Below are 23,927 nucleotides of genomic sequence, written 5' to 3'. Positions count from 1 at the left end.
GGAACGCCTAAACCTTGTGCTTACTTTGCATTTGAGCTCAGCAGAAACAACACACCTTCTCCTTACTCTGCTGCTCTCCTGCGTGTTGAAGTGAAGGATTTCAACACATCACTGACTGCAGATGGGATGTGAACACCAGGGCAGTGTTAAATGAGAACTCTGACACGTACCCCACCTCCCACCAGCACCGCTACTTTTTTCTGTGGAGCTGCGCCTGACTCGCAGCTTGACTCGCTTCTCAAAAAGACTCAAACTCAGGTCAAAATGACTTTTAAAAAGCTCCAGAGTCACGATGGCCACGGAGGGGGTGGAGACTGGCAACTTGACTTGCAACTCGGCTCAGTTAATCTGGCACATTCCTGGTAGTTTCACACACACACACACCCATCTCTCTGTACAAGTTTGTGCAAGTGTGTCCAAAGTGGTCTTCACACTAAACATTTTTCAGAAGCCAGACTGGCTAGAATAAATAATCCCTTTCATCCAAAGGCACCTGGAGTGGATCTACCACCAGTCTGACTAGGGAACCAAACCTATACAAGCCCCCCCCACCCCCGGCTTTTGCAGCCACGTCAAAAAGACGTATGCTATATCCAGTGGAGGGGAGCGGATTGGAAGGCTGAGGTGGGGAAAGGGGGTTTCAATCCCAACTCCCACTCCTTAGACCTGTGCCAGCTCTTTAGCTATTGCCTCCTGATCCATGACCCCCATCACCTCCAGATCCACCCCACCCCATTCCTCCCCTACCCCATTTCACCCCCTACAACAGGGGTGCTCAATAGGTGGATCACGATCTACCGGTAGATCGCGAGGCAAAATGAGTAGATCTTGGAGTGCCGACCCCCCCTTCAGGTGCCTCTGGGAGGAAATGCCGGGAGTAAGGCCCATTGTACTCAATGGGGCTTACTCCCAGGTAAGTGTGGCTAGGATTGCAGCCTCACAGCCTAATCCTAGGCATGTCTAGTCAGGAGTAAGTCCTATTATACTCAGTGGGGCTCAAGGTACACCTACATACATTGCACACATAAATGTTATATGTTATGATGGCGCAAACATTGTAAAAAAAACTCTGGTAGATCTCCGGGCCTTGCTGGGTTTCAAAGTAGCTCTCGAGCCAAAAAAGTGTGAGCACCCCTGCCCTACAATATATGTATGGCCTCCCTTTCCTCATCCCCACCTCTTTAATGCCTTGCGCTTGCCCAGGTGGGAACAAATTCTGCACTGTCTCTCCCTGTTTGACTGTGTATGAGAGACATACCTGGGGAGCCTTCCTGTCAAACATGGGTCGGAACAGCAATTCTTCTTGACAAGAACTATTTGCTTTCTCAGCCGGCCTCCGATAATATGCAATCAAAAGTTGCAGACAAAAGGAATAACTCCCACGCTGCACCGACTCAATAAACGCTTTATAATGCCACAGCCAGCATCACTCAACACACTTCCATGTTCTTGAATAATTGAGCATCGTGCAATTCTGCCTGAACCTGATCGGCTGAGATAGCCTTATTGAGCCCCCTTGGACTTGTCCCCCTCCCCAGTTTTTCATTTTGATTCCTCAGCAGAACCTTAGACTCCAGATATAACCCCTTTCAGTAACCTGGTATGAGCTTTCTTGAATTGCCAGTAACTGACCCATTCCCCCTTCTCTCCCCCATGCCTGATTTCTTCCTCCGCACCCTGCTTCCCCGTGACAAACGATGGTGTCAGCAGAGGAACAATGCAGGTGACTAACCTCATAAAATGTAGTAAATGATTAATAAAAAATCTCAAACAACAAAGGCGCAGTAGAAGCATCAGTGGGGAGCCTGTCAGAAGCGATTGCTCTAAGCTGTTGGTCTGCCTTAAGATGACACAAGTCAATGGCTCGAGGGGGAGAGCGGAGACAAAATGCCAAAGAGAAGCCAACAAAGTAATTCAGGGGATTCGTGTGTGTGCACAAGGAGAGAGAGCGAGAGAGAGCGAGAGAGAGAGAGAGAGCAACACAGTTTTAGTACCAAGTATGAAAAGTGTGATGACCATAAATGACAACTGATCCTTTTCTTGTTATAGTCCTCTGTAACAGTGGTTTTCATTGACACATCAGCTGTGGAATCCCCTAGAAAAGGGGTTATCAAACTCCCCTCTGCCACAACCCACCTGTTTGCAGCAGGGGGGCATCATAACCCCTCCTCCAGAGGCATAGCTAATGATTGTGTATCCCAGTGCAGAGCTCAGAATGAAGCCCCGAAAGTGATGTCACCCCCAGGCTTCTTAAAAAGTTTAAATTGGGGGAAAACCTGCCTCCTCCCCAGAGCAGCTCACCATCCACTTGCTCTGCCATCTCCCTCAGTGGCATAGCTAAGGTATCTATCTGCTATCTGGGGGGGGGGGTCAAATAAATTTTGAAGCCCCCCCATAACAAAATCTAATTAATTAAATAAATAAAAAGTGTGCCCCTGATTGGTTAGAGACACTGTGCTGGGGCAAAGAGAGACGGTCATTCTCCCCCTGCTAAATATAAGAGGAGCACCAAGTGTCTCTTTCCCCAGTTAGCAGGCATAACTGTATTATGATACATGGAAATGAGAGCTGACTCATGTTAACACCTTATTGGTTCCATGCTGTATCATAATAACATCTCATTGGCTCTCAGAACAATCAGTCTCAAGTCGGTTTTGAGTTAAAGAAATCCACATTTTGTTGCATAAGTCAGTTGTGTTTTTGTTTTCTGGTTAATTGGCCATAACGTTTGATAGAATGAGAATATTTCAATGTGGTTTGTTTCATTGCATTCTGCATTAAATTACCTTTGCAATGATATATAACATGATGGTATTATTCGTACATACCAAGATTTTCACAATTATGGCCACTAGTGACAAGCTCAGCTTTTTGCCCCCCTAAAACTTGTTGTCCAGTGCAGTTGCTGCCCCCTGCACCCCCTTAGCTATGCCACTGCCCTCCTCCTTCTCCAGTGCCAGACTTCTGGTGCCTGTGGAAGCAGCCAGAAGTCACTTTCGCCAACCTGGAGGTAAACCAGAGGTGACTTTCCAGCTGCTTCTGGAAGTCTGTGGAGGCCCAGTGCAGCCTCCAATTGCATCTGGAGGGCTCCAATTTGGAGCCAACACACACAAGGATGGGTGGGAGGACCCATTGGACATCGGGGCATGACCCACCAAGAGGGTCACGGCCCACAGTTTGAGAAAACCTGCCCTAGAAGATTCCAGAGTGAGTTTTATGGTTAAGGATCTGTTCGTGCGAAATGTGGACCAGATCTTGCCTTTTATGAAACGACGGGACAACCTGGAAATAGGGATTGTGTGAGAAGGCTCAAACTACCCCAGTTCAGCGTGGCCCATTTCAAGTTAGGCCTAGCCTGCACTGAGCTGAGCACAATGTGAAATGCGGTTCATCCCCCACCTCTGCCACTGAGCCCTTCCAGTCCCCCACATCTTCGCAAAGCCGAAAAAGAGGCATTGGTGGGGGAGAAGCCCTGAAAAGCCTCTCAGCTGTAAATGATGCATGGTCTCCTGTTACCTTTTCTGGTATTTGCTACCCTTTTAGCGGTTTTTTGGAACTATTTTATTTGCGAGCTCCACTGCTTTTATTTTGTGGTTTTAAGATGTGGGTCAGTGCTGTATTTTTAATTGGATTTTTATTTTTTATTTTTTTTTTTGCTTTTTTAAAGCTATGGTTGTAAGCCACCTCAAAGCTGCTGGAAGTAGAATGCAGGATATTAATTCTATAAATAAATCTACCCATCCATCTCTTTTGTAGCCTGGGGGGGGAGCAGTAAATATTACAGGTGCCACAACATATTGTGTGAGCCATTGGGACAGCGACAGCGAGGTGCAGGTGCTTGTGTGCCTGGCATTGCAGCCCCAATGGCTCTGATGGTGAGCAAAAGGGCCGCTTACATGACACAATGTGGAGCCTGCAATACTCACCATGCCACCTCCCTGGCTACGTTACTGCTTTCAAGTCATTCAGCCCATCTCATTGCTCTCTGAGATCCGAACTTGATTGACAAGTAGCCGGCCCCTGCATTGGCACTTCCTCTAACTTTGATTTGCCTGGCCAATACTAGAGCTTGTGCCGTTCCATTTCTACCTGGCCTGTGTCCATGAGCCATGCACTTAAAGGGCCTAATATGAACCTGAAGAGCTGAAGAAGTCATTACGCAACATAGTATTCCCACGAGAGCTGGCCAGACTTCACTTAGCCACATATGTGGTTATAATGATTAATAAATATTCCAATGATGGCCAAGCACTTGTAGAGCGACTGTATAATCAGAACGCCCTCTCCTGCGCCATTTCCACAATTTATGTACAACAACCAACCCATAAATACCAATTAATGAAGCAACTATAGAAAAAATTAATTAAAACGTGAGAGGATAAAAGTCTCTATAGAGCCTTGTTACAGAAACAAACAGGATGGAAGCATTTTCATAAACAAGCCCTTCATCCACATAGAAAACTCTCCGTTTCAGGAGGAGATCATTGTTTTAAAGCCGCATGCTGTCTTTACTAATACAACAACACTGATGGTACAGCTTACACTTTTGAAACACCAGCCTGAGCAACATAGAAGCAGCACCGGTAGATCCAGTATCAACGGCGCATGCCAGATTTTATCCCCCTCTGTTATAAACCTCCCCACCTTTTCCTCCTTAGAAATACAGCTCCGAAATAGGTGGTGCATGTCATTCGTGGCATAGGGGGTTCTGGCCCAGATTCCAGACAGATAATTATACCTCTTGACCGGCACAGAAGTTATTGAATGGCAATGAAGACCATTTTTCAAAGAACGGTTCCATTTTTCCATGCTCTAAGGCATCTCACACATATCAACAGATAGGTTGTGCATGACTCCTGGACTTTAATAGGAAGCTCCATGCAGTAGCATAGCTACGGGGGGGGCGGTATGTACTGCAGTTCTGGACTCTTGCAAAAACCAAATTGGGGTTGTCCCTGACAAAACGTTAGGCTGCAATCCTATCCCCACTTACCTAGCAGTCAGCCCCAATGACTATAATGATACTTACTTTTGAATAGACATGCATAGGTTTCGGTTTTTAGATTACTAAAAGCATGTTGGGCTGCCTGCATCTTGAGATCTTCTCCACTTTTCTCCCTGTTTGCTTCCACCTGAACTTTTTTGCCAGAATTAAAAGGTTATAGATAATTTCATATTATTAAAGTAGTGGGGGAGGGGTGATTGAGGTAGGGGAAGGCAAAATGAGGAGGAGATGGGGAAGGGGAGCAGAGCACAGAGGAGGTGGGTTCGGCAGTGGAGGTGGCACAGAGAGGTCTTGTAAAAAAAAAAAATGGTTGGCAACCTGCAGTCTTGAAAGACTATGGTATAAGCCTATAGCACCCGGTATTCTCAGGCAGTCTCCCATCCAAGTACTAACCAGGCCTGACCCTGCTTAGCTTCCCAGATCAGACAAGATCAGGAGATAGTGTTCAATATAGGGAGATGGTTGGCAACCTTCAGTCTCGAAAGACTATGGTATAAGCCTACAGCACCCGGTATTCCCAGGTGGTCACCCATCCAAGTACTAACCAGGCCTGACCCTGCTTAGCTTCCAAGATCAGATGAGATCAGGCAATTAAACATCAAAAAGCCCCTCTGACTTGAATGCTTTGATTGAAGCGCTTGAAAATTCCCAAACGCTTTTGGGGTAAGCAGCACCTTGAACTCTCGGTGCTATAAGATATCAGCAAAATAACATCTTGGACTGATTCTCTTTAATGTTCAAGTAAGGAGACGATGCTGCAGCCTTTGTAAATATCGTGCGCCAAATCGTCTTGGGAACAGAGATTTGCAACTTCCTCAAATAATTTTGATTACAAACCGGAGCAGCAATCAGAAATAAGAATCACCGTGACCAAGGCAAATGAATTCGAACACCTGCTGAAGTTCTGCCATTTATACAGACTACAAAACGGCATTTTTCTTAGTGCAGAATTAGTGCAGAATTAGGATTGAATTTCATAGGATACCCAGGCAAAAAGGCAGGTGATTAATCAATGAAGCAATTGTCATTAGTTGGCAGCCCTAACGCTAACAGTTGCTTCGCCCATCCGCCATCGCTTGATGACAAACAGATAGGCCTCGTTCCAAGCCAAAGCATGACCATCACCTAATTTTCTGCTGTGAATAATGACGCTCTTGCAGGAAGACAACGATTTTGGTCCCAACAACTGCATATATCATGCGCTGGAGCACCAGAACAAAATGGGCTGTCAGGCTGATTTTCCCCTTCGTTGGTAGTTGCTTAAATTTTCCCTTTTATAATTTGCAACATTATCAGGGGCAAATTACTGGTATCGATAACCCATTAGGAAATGAAATAAAAAGACAGTGTTATTGACATCCGAATGAAGACCTGCTCAATCTGCTGTGGAGCTTGCCAATTAGGCTCACAGTATCCATTAAGGGTCGGACCCTGTAAGTGGATGTTCCTTTTCAAACTGTTGTGACAGGCGGCAGGCGTTGCGGTCTCTGACGGAATTCACTAAGAAACCCAGTTGAGACTCTCTATGCTTGAGTGGCAGAGCTGAGTTTATGAGTCGGCTTCCTTCTGAAGTTGCGGATCTGTCCACGTTCCTCATGTTGTGAAAGCGACCGCTGGAGAGAAGAGGCAAGATTCAGCGGTCCGCATAGCTCAGGATGTCCTCTGCTGACACACTGGTCAACCAGAGCTTCACCTGAATTTTTGTGACAAGAGGAATGTGATGGTGGAGAAACGAATATTAACATGGATACAGCGTTAAACCACGTTATATGGGGCCAGGTTTAGTTTTCAAGCCACAAACCTTGTAGACGTGACCTCTCTCGTATCTCTTCTTCTTTGACCAAAGAGCCAGTGGCGTAGCTGGAGGGGGCGGAACACTCAGGCTGGCAGGGAGCCTCAGCGAGGTGGTAAGCGGCCCCTCCCTTTGGAGCCATTCCCGGCGGGGGGAGCAAAACGGAGCCGTATGGCTCCGTTTTGCTCCCCCCGCCAGGAATGGCTCCGAAGGGAGGGGCCGCTTACCACCTCGCTGAGGCTCCCCGACAGCCTGAGTGCATCCCCCCTCTGGTTACGCCACCGCAAAGAGCTTAAGAAGACTTCTGCTGGATCAGACCAAAGGTCTAGCACCCAGTACAGTTTGCATCGTCATACTCCCTAGCGATGCCGCTGTCCCCTGTCCCTTTCCCTTACTTCACCCCCCACTTTGCTACCCTGGGTGCAGCCTATGTCCCCTGTTTATAACATGACCTGGAAGAGCAGAGTTAGCTAATGCACACACGAGTTTTAAAATTGTTTTTATTTGGGTGCAAGGAAAGAAAGTTGGCATGTTGTGGTTTGCTCGGTCTGCATGCAACCGCCAGCCAGGCCTGGCTTCCACTGGTGGTGGTATTAACACAATTTTATTGAGAATTATTCTTGTTTATGGCAGAATTACAATATAGCCAGATTTCCCCCTCCCCAGACCCCTATAGTCTCCTGCCCTTCAGACTCTTCAGGCAGGTGTGTCCTGAGGCCTAATGGCACCCAGGGCAGCTCCACATAGTGATGCAGCAATATACAGGAGTTGGCAACCTTCAGTCTCGAAAGACTCTGGTATCGCGCTCTGAATGGTGGTTCTGGAACAGCGTCTAGTGTGGCTGAAAAGGCCAATTCAGGAGTGACAATCCCTTCCACACTGGGAGCAAGTGCAGTCTGTCCCTGGTCTGTCTCCCTGGCTATGGGCCTTCCTTCTTTGCCTCTTAGCCTCAGACTGTTGGCCAAGTGTCTCTTCAAACTGGGAAAGGCCATGCTGCACTGCCTGCCTCCAAGCGGGCTGCTCAGAGGCCAGGGTTTCCCACCTGTTGAGGTCCACTCCTAAGGCCTTCAGATCCCTCTTGCAGATGTCCTTGTATCGCAGCTGTGGTCTACCTGTAGGGCGCTTTCCTTGCACGAGTTCCTTGCAGCAATATAACCCTACTGCATAACCACATTGTCCCCGTAGCCTGTGTGCTACCCCCCCTTCTGGAAAGTCTCCATTCTGGAGCCAAATGGACCCTTGGAAGCTTGGGTGGGCCCACTTGTGGGTAATGCGCTCTTCCCCCCCATGGAAAGGCTGGGAACTACCTGGAATGCTGCAGATAGGGGGAACCTCCTTCATTGCTTGGGTACTTCAGTGGCACCCAGGGCAAATGCCATGGCTTGCCACACCTTAGAAGTACCTGTCTTCATGTTCCTCACCTGACTTATGTTAGTGTTGTCAGGTGACCAGGCTAACATTTTGTGGGCTACTAACTTTTAAGAGCCTGGTCTAAAATCTGCCTAGAAAAGGTGGTGCAATTTTTTTAAAAAATCTTTACAGTTCCAGATATTGTCTGCGAGAAATCTGTATGAGAAAGCAGCCTTTCTGGGCGGGAAGGGTGACGTCTCCTAGAAGCAGAGGCTGCCGGAGAGAGACGGACTCTGTAATTCAGAGGTACCTTTGAGGAATGCAGCAGAACTTGGCAGAAAAACACCATCTGTCAGTGGCAGAAAGTGTAAATTTTAATCTTATTACGAATTCTCAATTTAGGCAAGGCAATAAAAGTCCCCGCCATTGCCAGTCTGCTGCGTATCTGTATACAAAGCAGGGGATTGATTTTTGCTAAATACCTGATTCCCAGAGCATGTGGTGTGCGTGCTATTAAAATAAACCAGGCAAATCTGCCACAGCCAACAGGAACCATTGCTGCACTTACATGTCTCTGGAGGGCTGCAAAATGCTGTTTCAAATATCTTTTTTCTAGCGTGTGATGGAAACAAAACACCCTGCAATTGGATTAACGGTTTCCTTTTCCCAGGCTCTTTAGCAAGCATTTTCCATGCCCTTCACCTCTTTGCAATTAGCCAGCTTTGAGGTTGCCAACTGTCAGAGATTTCACCTGCTTGTACTGATGCCGCATTTTCGGTGTCCCACTATGTTGTGGGGTAAAACAGGTTCTTTTGAGCTCAGGGGGGAATTTCTTTTCTTTTAATCTCACACTCTGATTCTCCAGGCTCACCTTGTTACTCGCCCCAAATTGCTAGACCTTAAACTTCCCCAGAAAGCCGGCTCCACCCCCTGAACACGACCACCACTGCTCCTCACTCATTATAACCTCTCTGTAGCTCTGGCCATTGATAAGGCCTTCTAAGAAACCCCATCTGCCAACCCTTGTCAACATGAAGATGACACATTTCAGGTTTGAATTTGGCAGTATGAATGACATGACCCCAGTTTTGGCATCTGCTGTTCTTAATGGTTGCATGCTACTGGCTTGTTGTACTATATTGTGTTTCTGGTTTTCAATTGTATTTCAAGTTGTTTGTTTTTTAACAGCATCTGTGAGCTGCTCCATTGCAGAAGAGTGGAGTATCAGGATAAAACAACAGTATAAAACAGGTTGGTATACTTCATTTCCATTCGGTGATTGTTGCTCAGAAATTAAGCTGCCTCTCCTGCCCCAGAGTAAAGCACCAGTGATGTGCTGAGGAAAATTCACACCCTCTCACACTTAACCTCCTGCACAAGCAGTGTTTCCACACTTAGCCTGGCAGGTTGAGATCTATACTTCAAAGGCACCATCTAGGTCCTTTTCCACATTTCTAACCTTTTCCACATCACAATACACTGACAAGATGCTAAAATTGTCAAGGCACACCATCAGTTTTTTGACAATTGACAATTGCGCCACACACTGCAAGTGGCTCACATCTCCCAGTGGACTGACTAGCAAATGACACCCCCGCCCCACCAATTCCTGTGGCACACCTGCAGACCATTCATGGCACACCAATGTGCCATGACACAGTGGTTGAAAATTGCTGATTTAGGTTGCAGTACTAGCCTGCCTGACCATTTGGTCAGCTGACCCCAAGGGCCAATCCCTGTCCACCAAGCCCTAGAAATCGTAGAGTTGGAAGGGACCTAAAAGGTCATAGTCCAACCCCCTGCCTGTAGCAGGAAATCCTCTTAGAGCTTCTCCAGCAGGTTCCTGTTGAGCGCCTGCTTGAAGAATTACAGTGAGGGAGAATCTATCAACTCCTTTGGCAATCTCTTCCACAGCCAAACTGCCCTTACCTTTGTCTTTGTGCTTCAGCCTCCATCTGAGCAACCTATGCCTGGTGCAAGGACAGTGCCAATGCACCTGGGCCTGCCCCTCTCTGGTATTGACATTGAGAGACATTGCAGGGCTCACCTTGCCTGGCAATCAGTTCCCTGGGGTCTGAGAACCCAGTAAAACAGACATACAGAGTACATGGTGGAACCATATCACCACATGTAGGAGAATCAGAATGGGGCCATAGAGTCTGGAGGGAGTAATGTATACTGTGCTACTTTGGACTACTGGTCGAGGCATCACATTTGTCAGTCAATTTTTATGGAAAGGACCCATGTAATAGCCCTGAAAGACAAGGATGGGGTTAGAAAGGATTTGCTATGTAGGAAGACATCTAAAAAATTATCAAATGCCAAACCTTGACCTCTGGTTAAAGATTCTGCTTATCAAGTTGGGCGGGGTGGTGGTGATGGTGGTAGCCATCCTCACAGTTAGTCACTCCAAAGTCAGTGACTAACCGCCTTTAGCATCCGTCAGTGTAAGAGCAAAACACTATCTTGTCCTGATAGAACTCGGCACTCCCAACCTCCACCCAGATTCTGTGCGCTGCTCACATCAATTAGCCAGACAGCACAATTGATTTTCTAATTAATAAGGCATTTGTATCAGTTTCAATAACTGCACAAAGCTTAATGGGGTCCCTGCTGTATCCCAAAATGTTTTCTTTCTTTTTGGTTCAATACACCCATTCTCATGTGCAATGGGAGTTTTCAGGAAAATAAAACAAGCCAGTGTAGAAATTTTTTATCAAAATATCTCTGTTGGCATCTGTGAATTGCATCAATCTCCAGGGCTATTCAGATATTTTCAATCTGTCTTGTTTGGGTGCCTGAGCCTTGGGATGTCCATTTGACTGGACCAATACTCACAGCAGTGCCTTCTTGGTAATGGCTCCAAGTTTATGAAATACGTTCTTTCAAGAGGCTTACGAAACATCATTACTATCGACTTTTAGGTGGTTTTCAATGACAGATCAATTTCACTGGGGTGAATATATGAACATAAGAAGAGCCCAGCTGGATCAGGCCAAAGGCTCGTCTAGTTCAACTTCCTGTTTCTCATGGTGGCCCACCAGATGCTACGGTGCCACTCCCTTGCACATGGTATTCTGGGATAGCCTACTTCTAAAATCAGGAGGTTGCACATATCTATCAAGGCTTGTAATCTGTGATGGACTCTTCCTCCAGAAATATATCCGATCTGCTTTTAAAGGCATCTAGGACAGGCGTCATCACCACACCCTGTGGCACTGAGTTCCACAGCTTAATTACACACTGGAGAAAAACACATTTTCTTTGGCTGTTCTAACTCTCCCCAACACTCATACAGAATAAATTACAATAGCATACACACAGCTCAAATGCAGTGGCATCACTGGGTTGGGTGTCAGCTCCATTAACTTTATTTATTTATTTAAATATATATCAGTACCAGTCACCCAAAAAATCTGTAATCAACAAAAAATCAGTGGCCAACTTGATGGCACTCACACAATTCATTAAGAGTTCGAGCGTTAGCTCTGAAAAATGCAAATGAGAGCTGACTCATACTAACGCCTTATTGGTTCCCTGCTGTGTCATTGGCTTTTGGAACAATCAGGCTCACCAACACCTCATTGGCTTTTGGAACAATCAGGCTCACTGGTCAATTTTGAGTTAAAGAAATCCACTTTTTGTTACATAAGGCAGCTGTGTTTTCTTTTTTTCTGGTTAATTGACCACAACTTTTGATAGAATACAGATAATTCAATATGGTTTGTTGCATTACAATCTGCATCACTGAAATTACCTTTCCAGTCATCTGTTCCCTGATAGTATTATTCATAAATACAAATGTTCCAAAATGTTTCCAAAATTCTGGCCACTAGTGGTGTCACCCAGTGTGATCAGAACTCCCACACCCCTAGCGATGCTGTCGCCCAAAGCTATTGTATGGATAATAGAAGGGACCAGCTTAGCAAAACTGGTCATCCCTCCTTTTTCTTCTTCTATACTATGCACAGAAATGCACAGCTGACTCCATCACCTTGGGAGATAAGGAAAAAAGCCAGCTACCCTACAGTTTCGTTAGCTGCAGCGTCCAGTGGGATTAAGGAGTCTTTAAACATTACCCGAGTCATGTGGGAGCTGCTTTTCCATGGGTTAATGTTATTTTTCATGACTGGAGAGACTGTTAAGGAACACGTGATTTGGATGGGAAACCATCTTTAGCCGTTTCTGCAGAAATGGAATGCCAGTGTGACATTTGTGTATATGACCTTCTCTTGCGGTGGGACCCTGGGGAATGAAACTAAAATCAATGAGTGGCGGGAGGAAGCATCTTTTTCAGCTTTTGTCATCGGAGAGCAAAGTGAACTATTTAATTCTCACATAGTGTTTTGAATCTAGGAAACTCCTCTCTTTGTACAGGCGAGCCTCTCACTGACTAAGAGATACTCCCAAACGTAGAACCAGAGGTAGGCACCATAAATTCAAGCGAAGCTATTTGAGCCTATTCCACTGGAAGTATTTTACACATACAAAACTGAGAGGAGCCCTACTGGCCCAGATGGAAATTCTGTCTAATTCTGCAGAGTGACCAGCCAGAGATGCTAATCATGGGGGATAGGCCAGTTCCCAGTAAAATCAGGAGTTGTACCCTTTCCCAGCTGTGACAATAATGCCTCTGCTCACTGACTTCAATCCACAGAACCACATGACTACATCTGCATGCTCAAGAGACCAGACCCTCTTTTGAAACTGGGGGAACTCTCATAGTTTGAGTATGCACTGCTGAAACAGAGATGCCTGCGTTGGATCGGTCATGTCGTGAGAATGGATGATGGCCGGATCCCAAAGGATCTCCTCTATGGAGAACTCGTGCAAGGAAAGCGCCCTACAGGTAGACCACAGCTGCGATACAAGGACATCTGCAAGAGGGATCTGAAGGCCTAAGGAGTGGACCTCAACAAGTGGGAAACCCTGGCCTCTGAGCGTCCCGCTTGGAGGCAGGCTGTGCAGCATGGCCTTTCCCAGTTTGAAGAGACACTTGGCCAACAGTCTGAGGCAAAGAGGCAAAGAAGGAAGGCCCATAGCCAGGGAGGCAGACCAGGGACAGACTGCACTTGCTCCCAGTGTGGAAGGGATTGTCACTCCCGAATTGGCCTTTTCAGCCACACTAGACGCTGTTCCAGAACCACCTTTCAGAGCGCGATACCAAAGTCTTTCGAGACTGAAGGTTGCCAACAACAACAGAGGGGTCTGCAGTAGAAAAGGAAAAATAAGTCATGTGCCACAGAGCATACCTGAACAAGGATGACTTGGTCCACTGCCATGAACAAAAATAGTAAGGCAATTCACACATTACATTTGGATGTCAGCTGCAGAAATTTCAAGACGCACCTGTTCCACCCAGATTTGGGCTTGTGAGCTATTCCAGTGCCTGCTTGATTTAGTCTATCCATAGTTGCTATTTTAAGCTGTTGAATTTGATTTTATTGTGATTTGTTTTTGTTTTTTATACTCGTTAGGGCCCAATCCTATCCAACATTCAAGCACCAATGCAACCAAAATCTAGCCCTGAAATAAGAAAAACAAACATTCCCTTACCTCGAGGAGGCCTCCATGACTGCACCCCAGTATCGAACCTGCCCCACTATGCGCCCCAGGGCAAAGATCAGCGATGCCACCCGCTCCCCGCACCACATCCCCCCAACTTGCCAATCACCACAGAGCCTTGTGCGATGTTGGGGCCAACTGGGAAAGCATTCTGAGGATTCTCCGCGATCTTAAACAGTATTTCTGAGAATCCGGAAGTAGTGCTTAAGATCACGTTGGGAGCCTCACAAAGGTCTGGAGTGCTACACGGATGCAGTGTCCGGGACATTTACCCCCCCCCAGGCTTGCCTCTGCTGCCCCCCCCCCCACAGCAGGGTGCAGCATATGCCCCATTTGGCACAGATTCATCAGTGCCAGAAATTTGAATAGGATTGGACACGGGTTAGGCATTTTGGAATGGAATAGTGAAAGGAGGGACAGAAATAAATAAGTGTGTGTACACTCCTTGTGGGTGTGTGAAATCTAGCAATGCATTCTTTTTAAAAATGAACCAAGGAACTAGATTACACAAGTGCTCATGATGTGCAGTGAACATAACTATCAATGCACAATGCATATAGCTCAGTGACAGAGAGGAAAATAAAACACTTTTTTACTTAACCTATTCCATCACTGCCTTGTTCCCAATGGGCCTATTTGGACCTGCGCCAGGTCTTTGGCTGGCATAAATTCAAGTGGGTGCAAGGGGGCATGTCAAGCCCAGGCAAGAGTCATAGTATATTGGCCAGTATCCACCTCCAACCTGTCCTTGACATGCCCCCAGCCAGTCCTCTCCCAGAATGCCCTGGAGCACCCCCTAGACTGATGTACTCACCCCAGAGGAAGATCCAGAGGTCTTTGGAGCTTGCTTGGAGCCATCAACTAATTGCACTGGCAGGCCTGAGCTGGGTACTGTTGCAGTAGTTGTCATGCTAGTGGCCCAGGCCTGGAGCTGACAGAACACAAGTTCCATCTCTGCAAAGGCCTGGATAAGGTTGAGCCTTCAGTCAGGCAGTTTAAAGCATTAACTTTATGAATCCTATACACACTTTTCTGGGAGAAAGCACCACTGAACACAGGAATAAGCTAAATAAGTGACAGCTAAGACCTCACAGTCTGCAGTGTCCTAAAAAAAAAATCATTCTAAGGGGGCTTTAAAAAATTTGTCAGCTGAATACACACACATCCAGTAGACAGTAGCAGATTTACCCAGCCCCACATGCAGTGCAAAGGTCTATAATGTCGCCCCCTCCCCCCAGTGAAATGGAACCTCATGCAACTCCTGGACTGACTGGGGAAGCATTCTGAGGCTTCCTCATGGTCTTTAATTATACAGGTGGAGCCTATTTATGTGTGTGAGTTCCATTCTCTGACCCGCAGCAATTAAGAAAAAACATGTTGGGCTAAATTGCATAGAGTTACGCAAATATGCTGCAGCTTGACACTCGAGGATGGAAGGAAACTAAGGCAGAGGTTCTCCATCACCTCCCCTCTGCTCTGCTCTGTACTCAGCCCTCCCCATTGCCAGCATTGTTACCCTACTCCTGGGCATTATGGTCTGTTATACTATTTTTATATTAGGATGCATGTTGTATAGAATGTGTGGGTGAGTGTGTAGAGTGTGATTGTTGGAATTGTAGTATATATTTATACTTGTATCTCAAAGGTACATAAATTTTGTTGTGCTGTAGCACAATGACAATAAAGTTACGACTACTACTAGCCCCGCTTCTTTCACAGATGGGATGCTGACCAGAGTCTTGTCCTATGCATTTCTACTCAGAAGTAAGTCCCATTCTAGTCAATGGGGCTTACTCCCAGGAAAGTGTGGATCGGATTGTAGCCCAAGTCTCATGCTTTGGCTTGCTGGGCAGACTTATTTGCTGGGCTGTTTTGTTTGTGTCAGCAGGAGCAGGAGAGCCTGCACTATCTCAGTCTGAGGGAGGGGGGAGTTCAGCAAACACTCCCTGGGTTTTTTAAAGCAATCCCCTCTGTTACTGCCACCCCTGCCCCGTATGTGTATGTGTGTGTGTGAGAGAGAGAGTGCTCCACCTTGCTGCACATGCTCTGGCTACAGAGATTTTCTGCCCACCCTTCCCCTCTTCAGCCTCTTTGCTGGCTCAGGGGCTCCAGGAGTGTTACTGTTCCTTTGCAAGGGGAGCCTCTTCCATGGCTCCAGGGCTATTCCCCTGCCTGTGCCAGGAGGAGCCTTTTTGCAGTGTTTTGGGCTGCCTGGAAAGGAGTGAGATGCCAGCACAGGGCAAAGGTGTGTGCAACTTTCAGTTCCCCCCACCCCAGTTGAGTTGAGACAAATCCACAGATAAAAAAATCTGTGGATAAATAGGTTGCACCTGTACTTCTGGAAAACTGGAAGTACAATCTCGGTGAAGCTTCCTTCAGGATCCTCGAGGTGCACAGACTCAGCGCCCAGGCATTTGCCATGTTCACAAAGCACTAGGTCCACTGCTAACTGTAGACCTTCTTTAAATGGCTCATGCAGCAAATTTTGGTGTAATTTTTTAACAAGAGGCTTTAAATTGCTTAGAGAAGTAGTTCTCAAACTGCTAGGTTGTGACTCACCAACCTAAGAACCACTGCCCCTTTTCCTTTAAGGGGTGGGGCAGGGGAAAGCAACCCTGTGATCCCTAGGATTGCGTCACTGTGGGGGAAGGAGGGTTGTTTTTAACTTAACTTACCTGCTGCTAAAGTCTGAGGGGTTTGGGCAGTTCCATTGAACCCTCTGCAGGGCTCTTTGTGGCTTGTAGTACATAAAAAAAAAAGATTGTTGAAGTGAAACCAAAAGTGGGTCAGGACCTTTTTTTTTTTATGTTCTACAAGCCACAGGGAGCTCTGCAGCAGGTAAGTTAAGTTAAAAACAGCCCCCCTTCCCCAACAATGGCGAGATCCTGGGGATCACATCGTTGCTTTCTGCCTGCCCCAGCAAAGATTTTCCCTGGTTCTCAAATTTCTGGAGAGTTTGAGAACCAGTGGCTTAGAGCCTCACCAAGCACTGACTGAACATAGTGGCATCTGCTTCTAGATAGTCAGGCATAGGATTGTGTTGCAAGACAATAAAAATATATGCTTTCCTCATCCCCAGGTTTTATACTTTTACTGATTACAAATACAAACCACTTGCATGTTTTTCACTTAGGTTATGCCCTTTACCATTGATGACCACTTGTGTTTGTGTTCCTGTTTCTTTTAGGAGAGGCGTGTGGTTATAGCAGATCGAGCCAGCAAGAGAAGATTGGCAGTGCTGCTATGCTTGCCCCTGACTTCCTAAGTGCTGGGAGGCAAGCAGCTTTCATTCTGACTCAGGCTCACAAATGACACCATGGCAAAATAAGAACAGTAAGCTGTCAGCTACAGAGCAACATTCTTGGCTTCGTGGGCCGCTGTGAGATACAGGAAGCTGGACTAGATGGGCCTATCGCCTGATCCAGTGGGGCTGTTCTTATGTTCTTATGAATATCTGATAATACGCAAGCAATATAGGGGGTAGAAGGGCCCACGATAGGAAGGGGGGCGGGCGGGCATGGGCTAAATTGTGCTTGGTCCCAGGCAAGGGGGCCTAAGAGCCAAAGATGGAAATTATGATCCAATGGAAGAAGGGGAGGGGTCCAAAAGAAACTTTATACCCCCTGAAAAAATTCCTCAAAGAGGTCCTGGGAGCCGGTAGGGTTGCCAGACTGGATGCGTCAAAAACCTGGAGATTTCTGAGGTTGGGTCTAGGGGATGTCACAAACCCTTGGAGAACATTTGGTACCAGGATCCAACCATGAAGGAGTGCCTGGAGCATAGTGGCGACCCAAATGGCCAGATATTAACCTTTGCCACCTGCCCACCTGAGAAAAAACAAGCTGGAGAAACAGGGTCAGGTCTTTTTGCAAATGGGGAACTATAGAGTAGAACAGTCAGTGCACAATAGTTGATTGGCTGTTCAACTGCATGCCAGACTTTAAAAATGCCACAGTTTGCTTACTTTAGATTGTAAACCCCTCCGGGCAGGGACCCATCTTGTGCACATGTGGATTAAGCATCATTGACATTCATGATGTTGTACAAAGTAATCATAATCCGTCATCTTATAACGTCCTTTTATATAAGAACTGGCTCTCTCAACACTGTGTCACTCTCTGCTATGGCCAAGAATAAAATGATCTGTGATAGAGCTGAGCATGTGAGGCTTGGCTTGGTGGCTTTACTGGCTGTATGGGAGAAAGGAAAAAGGTTTAAAGCTGGCTTCTATGAGGAGTGGAGGGTGGAAACTAGGAGAGTCAGGTGCGGGCAAAGACTGGAGCCCTTGACTCCTACTCCTCCAACACCTATCAAAGTGCATAGACCTTCAGATTAATAACAATAGCAACAATGATTATAATGATCAAGGAGACATTCCAGACCAGCTACACCTTCCATTTACATCAATTCCAAAGGGGATGGGTACAGTTCAAGCACATCCTAAATGTATTCCGTCAAACAAGTTTGCTGCTCTGCCCCCACTGAATGCAGTGAGTGCCTTTTTGGCACAGCTGCACGAATGGGGGGAGGGAGGATAGGATTGGACCATGAGAAAATTAAATGTGCTGCTAACAGGAGCTCTTGTACAGGCTCTGGTGCTCACTCTCACCTGGACTGCTCTACCTGATTAGGTTATAAATCTGGTGTCCAAATCTATAAATCAGTGCAGGCTTTGGCCAGTACCTTCAGAGAGCTGTCTAGAGAATGAATGAGCATCATCACTCCCAAATAAATACACTTGCTCTTTAGATCCGCCATGCTTTATAAACCCACAACACAGGGCAGTTTCTCGGTAACCTTTTCTCACACCTGCATGCTCCAGAATTGAGCTAAAACAACTGGGCAGTGTTCTGTTACACTCTTGTATTTTGCAGGAAGACAGCCAAATATTTATTGTGCTGTCTCTGAATATGAAGTTTCCATCATGTCTGGCAGCTATTGCTACACTATTTCTCCATCAATTTATCTAATCCCACATAAATAGGTGAGAGTGAATGCCTTGTGCCAATTTCGCACTCTGTGAAGAAGCCCTTTCTTCAGTCTGCCCTAAACCGGCCGATCATTAGATGATTCCCCAAATGCTAGTATTAACTGAGAGAGAGTTCTGTTTTCTCCACTGAATGTGGGAAGAGGTTCCACTGAAAAGCATTGTGCTTTTGGTGCAATCCAAGTTCCGTGTGTGCTGTTACACCTGTGATGGGCTGGGCACACATGAGTATCACCATTAGATTTCACAGGGACATGCAGTGATGAACTTTTGTAATGCTGTGTGTGTGTGTGGGGGGGGGGTGCCTTACCTGAGTGCACTGCTCATGCTAACTGGACTTGTGTTTGCTTGGAGAATTTTCTGATTTACTTTCACTTTGGACTTCTTTGGAGGGTAGCTGGGGTTGGAGCTGGGGTTGGAGCTGGGGTTGGGGGGGATTACCTATGTGGGGCATTGTATTTCCCGTACAGCTTTGCTAATGTGCATGGAAAGCTGAGTATTGAATATTCTTTCCTGTGCTTGCCAGGAGAGTACACATTGTCAAGGATATTTTTCTTAATTTGTTGCAAGATTTCCCATCTACCTTGGAAGAAGAATGGTGAGCTGTGTCTTCAGTGTCACCTATTTATCACTGCAGAGTTCATAGGCTGAGAGTGGACCTAACTGGTGAGGACACATGCATTGTTCTTGCACAGCGCAGGGCTGGCCCCAGAAGTGGTGGGACCTAATGTAAAACACGTGCTGCCGCCCCCCACTCATGGAGCAGTCACAGTAACAAGCACTCTCAGCAAGTTCCAGGGCTTATAGCACTGCACATACAGCATGGCATCTGGAGTAGGTGGCAGTGGCGAGATGACGTCACCACCAATCGCTTCCAGGAGGCCCAATTTTGAGCCAATCAGACAAAGGGGTGGGCAGGAGGGACCACACAGAGATGCTCCACTTGCTGCTCTGGTCTTGCTGGCATCAGCTGTAGAGAAAGTGGCAGGCGCGGCAGTGGGCGCTCCACTTATCAGCCTAGCATGGGGCCTCGTCATGCGCAGTGCCTGGTTTGGTGCAAGTAGCTGAATCACCCTAAAGTCGGGCCTGGTGCAGTATTTTAAAAAGTGACGTGTTGCAAAAGCGACCGTTCTCTAATTCTGAGAGCATTCAGTTTTGTATTTCTGCAGTGTGTGTGTTGGGGGAGGACATTTTTTAGATATGAATGGTTTTATAAACTGATCATCTAAATGTGCACAGTACTATCGATTGCCTCTGAGTCTGTTTTCATGTGCTCCCTAGAGTGTGGACCCTGGAACAATGGTGTAGCTAGAGGGGGTGCAAAGCACTAAGTTTTGCAGGACACAGTAGTGTGCAAGCACCCCTTCCCTTCGGAGCCATTCCGGGTGATGGGTGCAAAATGGAGGGGAAGGGGCTGCTCCCTGAAAAATTTAGTGCTTTGCACCCCCTATAGTTTTGCCACTGCCCTGGGAGAGAGAGAGAGAGAGAGAGAGAGAGAGAGAGAGAACACTAACTGATGTGAAGCAGCCCTAAAGCCACGGATAGTGTCAGGCAGCCCATTTGTTAGATCAGATAACCCAAAATAGCCACACAGTGCATGCAAACGACCTGGACTGAGCTTGACAAATTTGGCTTCGTTGGTTGTCATGGTTTGACTTCCTGACTTGCAATAAAACAACATACCTGCTGAGTGTATGGCAAAGGAAAAATGTACCTGGCAATAAAGATGAGCCGGCACTGCTAACAGCTTGAAAAACAGACGCTCCCCAAAGAGGTTTAAAGCCCATGCAAGATGAAGATGATCTATTTGGCCCGATCTGTTGAACATGGTTGACAGCAGATGTCTCAGTGGTCACTCGTCTGTTGGCTATTCACTGCCTCTGTATCCATTCCATGCGCCTCCATAAGTGGCAGGCAGACTTCCTGCCTGTTGACCAGCGCATCACCCAAGGCAAATGACTGTCATGCACTGTAGCCTTCAGTGAGCCTATGGGAAGAGAGCGATAAATCTCCCATCTGTCTAGCAAGTGTTAGCCCAGCCAGTGGAGCACTGAAACTGGTGTTCCTGACTGGTTCTCTGCCAGGATTTCCTTGTCACCTTGCTTAACCTTTCTGTGTGTCTCTCCGCCTCGCTAAAATGAGGATGTTTCCAAAATTCTCCTCATGTAAATTTCTCCCTAGATTTTGACATTTCAAATTTTGACGTTTCAAATGATGAGCAGGCCAGTCCTAACCTGCATTGCAACTGGGAGGCTGGCTGGCCTGCCTCATATCCAGAGCAGGGTTGGAGCTGCCTGCGACTCAGCCCGGGAGAAGGGGAATTCATTTCCCTTACCCCGGGTAATGCAACAGCAGTCCCAATGGGGCTACTCAGATCTGTGCCACCTAAAAAGGCGGTACGGATCTGAGCAGCCCAGAGCTGCACCAGGTCATCCAGGACTGGGGTTAGGATCTGGTCCAAATGCCAGATCCTGGCCCCATCCCCACAAGCCTGCCTATCACCCACCCTCCCCCTGCCCCAGAACACCTCCGTTCTGCCCTCCAACACCCCTGTCCCACATGAGAGCCCGGTATGGCTGGCACAAACTTACCGGTCCGCATTGATGCAGAAGCCGGATCGGGCCTCTGTGGCCTCCCCGGCCTCTGATGATTCAGAAGGAGGCACGTGCATGTTTGCGACACTCCCAGTCTGGCATAAGGGACTTATGTTGGCCCAGCACAATCATTGGATTGCACTCTTTCTTTCTGAAGTGGAACTGGTACATTAGAAGCTCAATCCTATCCTGCTGGTGCAGCATCAAAAATGGGCACGCTGTATCCAGCAGGGCAGGCAGATTGGGGGGCTTCAGAGGCGAAGGGAGATTTAAATCCCCTTACAACTCTGTCAGCCTCCCAACTCACAATGCGTCTCCTTGGACCTGCTCTAGATATTTCACCAGTGCAAGTCCAAGGAGAAAAAGGAGCAGGGAGGCTGCAGAAAAGAAGGCACAGAATCTGGTACATGCTATTCCTGCCAAATCCACCACTCCAGCAGCCTCCTTGCCCCACGTCACCCCTCCCAGCCCAGTTTTGCCCTTCTCCATCCCCGTTCTGCCTTCCCCCATCCACTGCTGCCTTACCTTCTTCGGTGGGCAGTGGCAATTGTTACCCTGCACATGCCTGATCTTGTCTGATCTCGGAAGCTAAGCAGGGTCAGGCCTGGTTAGTACTTGGATGGGAGACCGCCTGGGAATACTGGGTGCTGTAGGCTTATACCATAGTCTTTCGAGACTGAAGGTTGCCAACGGGCAGTGGGAGAGCTGACGATGAGCTGAAGTTTTCAAATGCTACTCAAAGGCAACCACACATTCAGCACATTACTGTCATCCAATCTTGATACAGTGACAGCAGGGAGAGCCATGGGTAGCTCCATCATCTAGTGAAACAGGTGCCGTTTGTGCCCTAGGTGGTTCACCAGTGATCTCAAACAGTGAACATAATTTTTCAAGAGGAGTGCAACCCCATTCTGAGAATATTTCTTTCCCTGGGTTAAACCTACCTTCTTTATATACCTAAAAAAAAACTATTTGGCAAGAAATATACATAGCCTAAGGACTAATCCTATCCAATTTTCCAGTGCCAGTGCAGTCGTGCCAATGGGGCGTACGCTTTGGGAGGCAGTCACAGAGGCCTCCTCAAGGTATGGGAACATTTGTTCCCTCACCTTGGGCCTGGATTGTGGTTGCACCAGTGCTGGGAAGTTGGATAGAATCCGGCCCTTTGAGAACCACTGACTTTGGAAATGTTCTAAAGTTGTTCCTTGAGGGCAGTGATCTAATGCTCTTTGAGCCGATATAATCACAACTGTTCTCACCAAGAATAAAAACAGTGACCATCAATCCCCACCAGGTTCAACCCCCTTTTTTATCCCCATTCATTCCCATCACAGAGTTAACATCATACTGTAAATGAGACACATTCACATCAGTCTTGGATGTTTGCCCTGTAGGTGGAACAGTTCTGGGTTTTATGCAACACAGGCTTGTACAGCATCTCAGTAATAGCAGCTCCTTGATCAGGTTGTTAACTTGACTCATTTGCCTTTTATAACTGCTGGCTTTATCCTTTCAGGAAATTTGTCACCCTGAATTAATCCGGGGTCACGCAATATTTTAAGCAATTGCCGTATTGATCACGGTAAATAGATGAGAATCTAGAATGTAGTTTATCCCTGTTTCCTGGCAGGCTGAGGTGTAAGGTGTAGGAAAGAAACTATTCTCAACTCTGCTGGTTCCATGTATTCATCTTTAAATGCTTATGGTATTTAATGGATAATACGTAAGTTATTAACAGCCCACACTTATCCTGGGCATCCCAGAGCATGCAGTGGCACTGGCAGCCCTTCTGCCACATTGGGTGGGGCAGCTGAGGATCAGTCAGCAACAGAGAGGTAAACACCCAATTCTAACTACCTGTGGGGCACAGCAGGACTGTACTGTGCAGAATCCACTGCATCCTGTGGGTAGCCAGGGTGTATGTGGGGGCAGAGAGGTAGGTAAATGTTTTATTTACTTACCTGACTCTGCTCCTGCATGGGGCCCTGTGGGTCTGCTCAGACCTGCACCAGCTCTTTAGCTGGTCCAAGTCCAAGCAGAGGCAAGGGGGTTTGTCAGTGCCAAAATGGAGCAGAAGGTATCAGCAGAAAAAAAAATGGTTGGCAACCTTCAGTCTCGAAAGACTATGGTATAAGCCTACAGCACCCGGTATTCCCAGGCGGTCTCCCACCCAAGTACTATCCAGGCCTGACCCTGCTTAGCTTCCAAGATCAGACGAGATTGGGTATGCGCAGGGTAACAGTTGCTGTCTGTGATCTTGTCTGATCTCGGAAGCTAAGCAGGGTCAGGCCTGGTTAGTACTTGGATGGGAGACCGCCTGGGAATACCAGGTGCTGTAGGCTTATACCATAGTCTTTCGAGACTGAAGGTTGCCAACCAACCATATCAGCAGAACCAACACTGGTAAGACCTGCCCTCTTTCCACCCTACCACGCCCCCTGAGGCCCCAATCCCCACACCGATGTACCTACCCCCTGCCCAGATGGGAGGCACAGGATATTGGCGCCATTGCTGCCACTGATATCTGCCTCAACCTGCCCTCCACATACTCCCCCAGGCAGACCCAATATTCTGGAACTCTGCCTTAGCCGACATACCAGCTCCAGCTGGGGCTGTGGAAGTCATTGGGATGCC

At 47.2% G+C, this 23,927-nt stretch overlaps 2 pseudogenes; one reads left to right on the top strand and one right to left on the bottom strand.

Annotated features, from left to right (window-relative positions):
• Nucleotides 1–21,829: 21,829 nt before the first annotated feature.
• On the top strand, nt 21,830–21,949 carry LOC136646148 (5S ribosomal RNA; annotated as a pseudogene).
• A 1,477-nt stretch (nt 21,950–23,426) lies between these two features.
• Nucleotides 23,427–23,546, bottom strand: LOC136646928 (5S ribosomal RNA; annotated as a pseudogene).
• Nucleotides 23,547–23,927: the final 381 nt, after the last annotated feature.

Source organism: Tiliqua scincoides, chromosome 3 (genome assembly GCF_035046505.1).
Source record: "Tiliqua scincoides isolate rTilSci1 chromosome 3, rTilSci1.hap2, whole genome shotgun sequence".
Taxonomy (NCBI): Eukaryota; Metazoa; Chordata; class Lepidosauria; order Squamata; family Scincidae; genus Tiliqua; species Tiliqua scincoides.
This window is presented reverse-complemented; position numbering and strand designations above follow the sequence as displayed.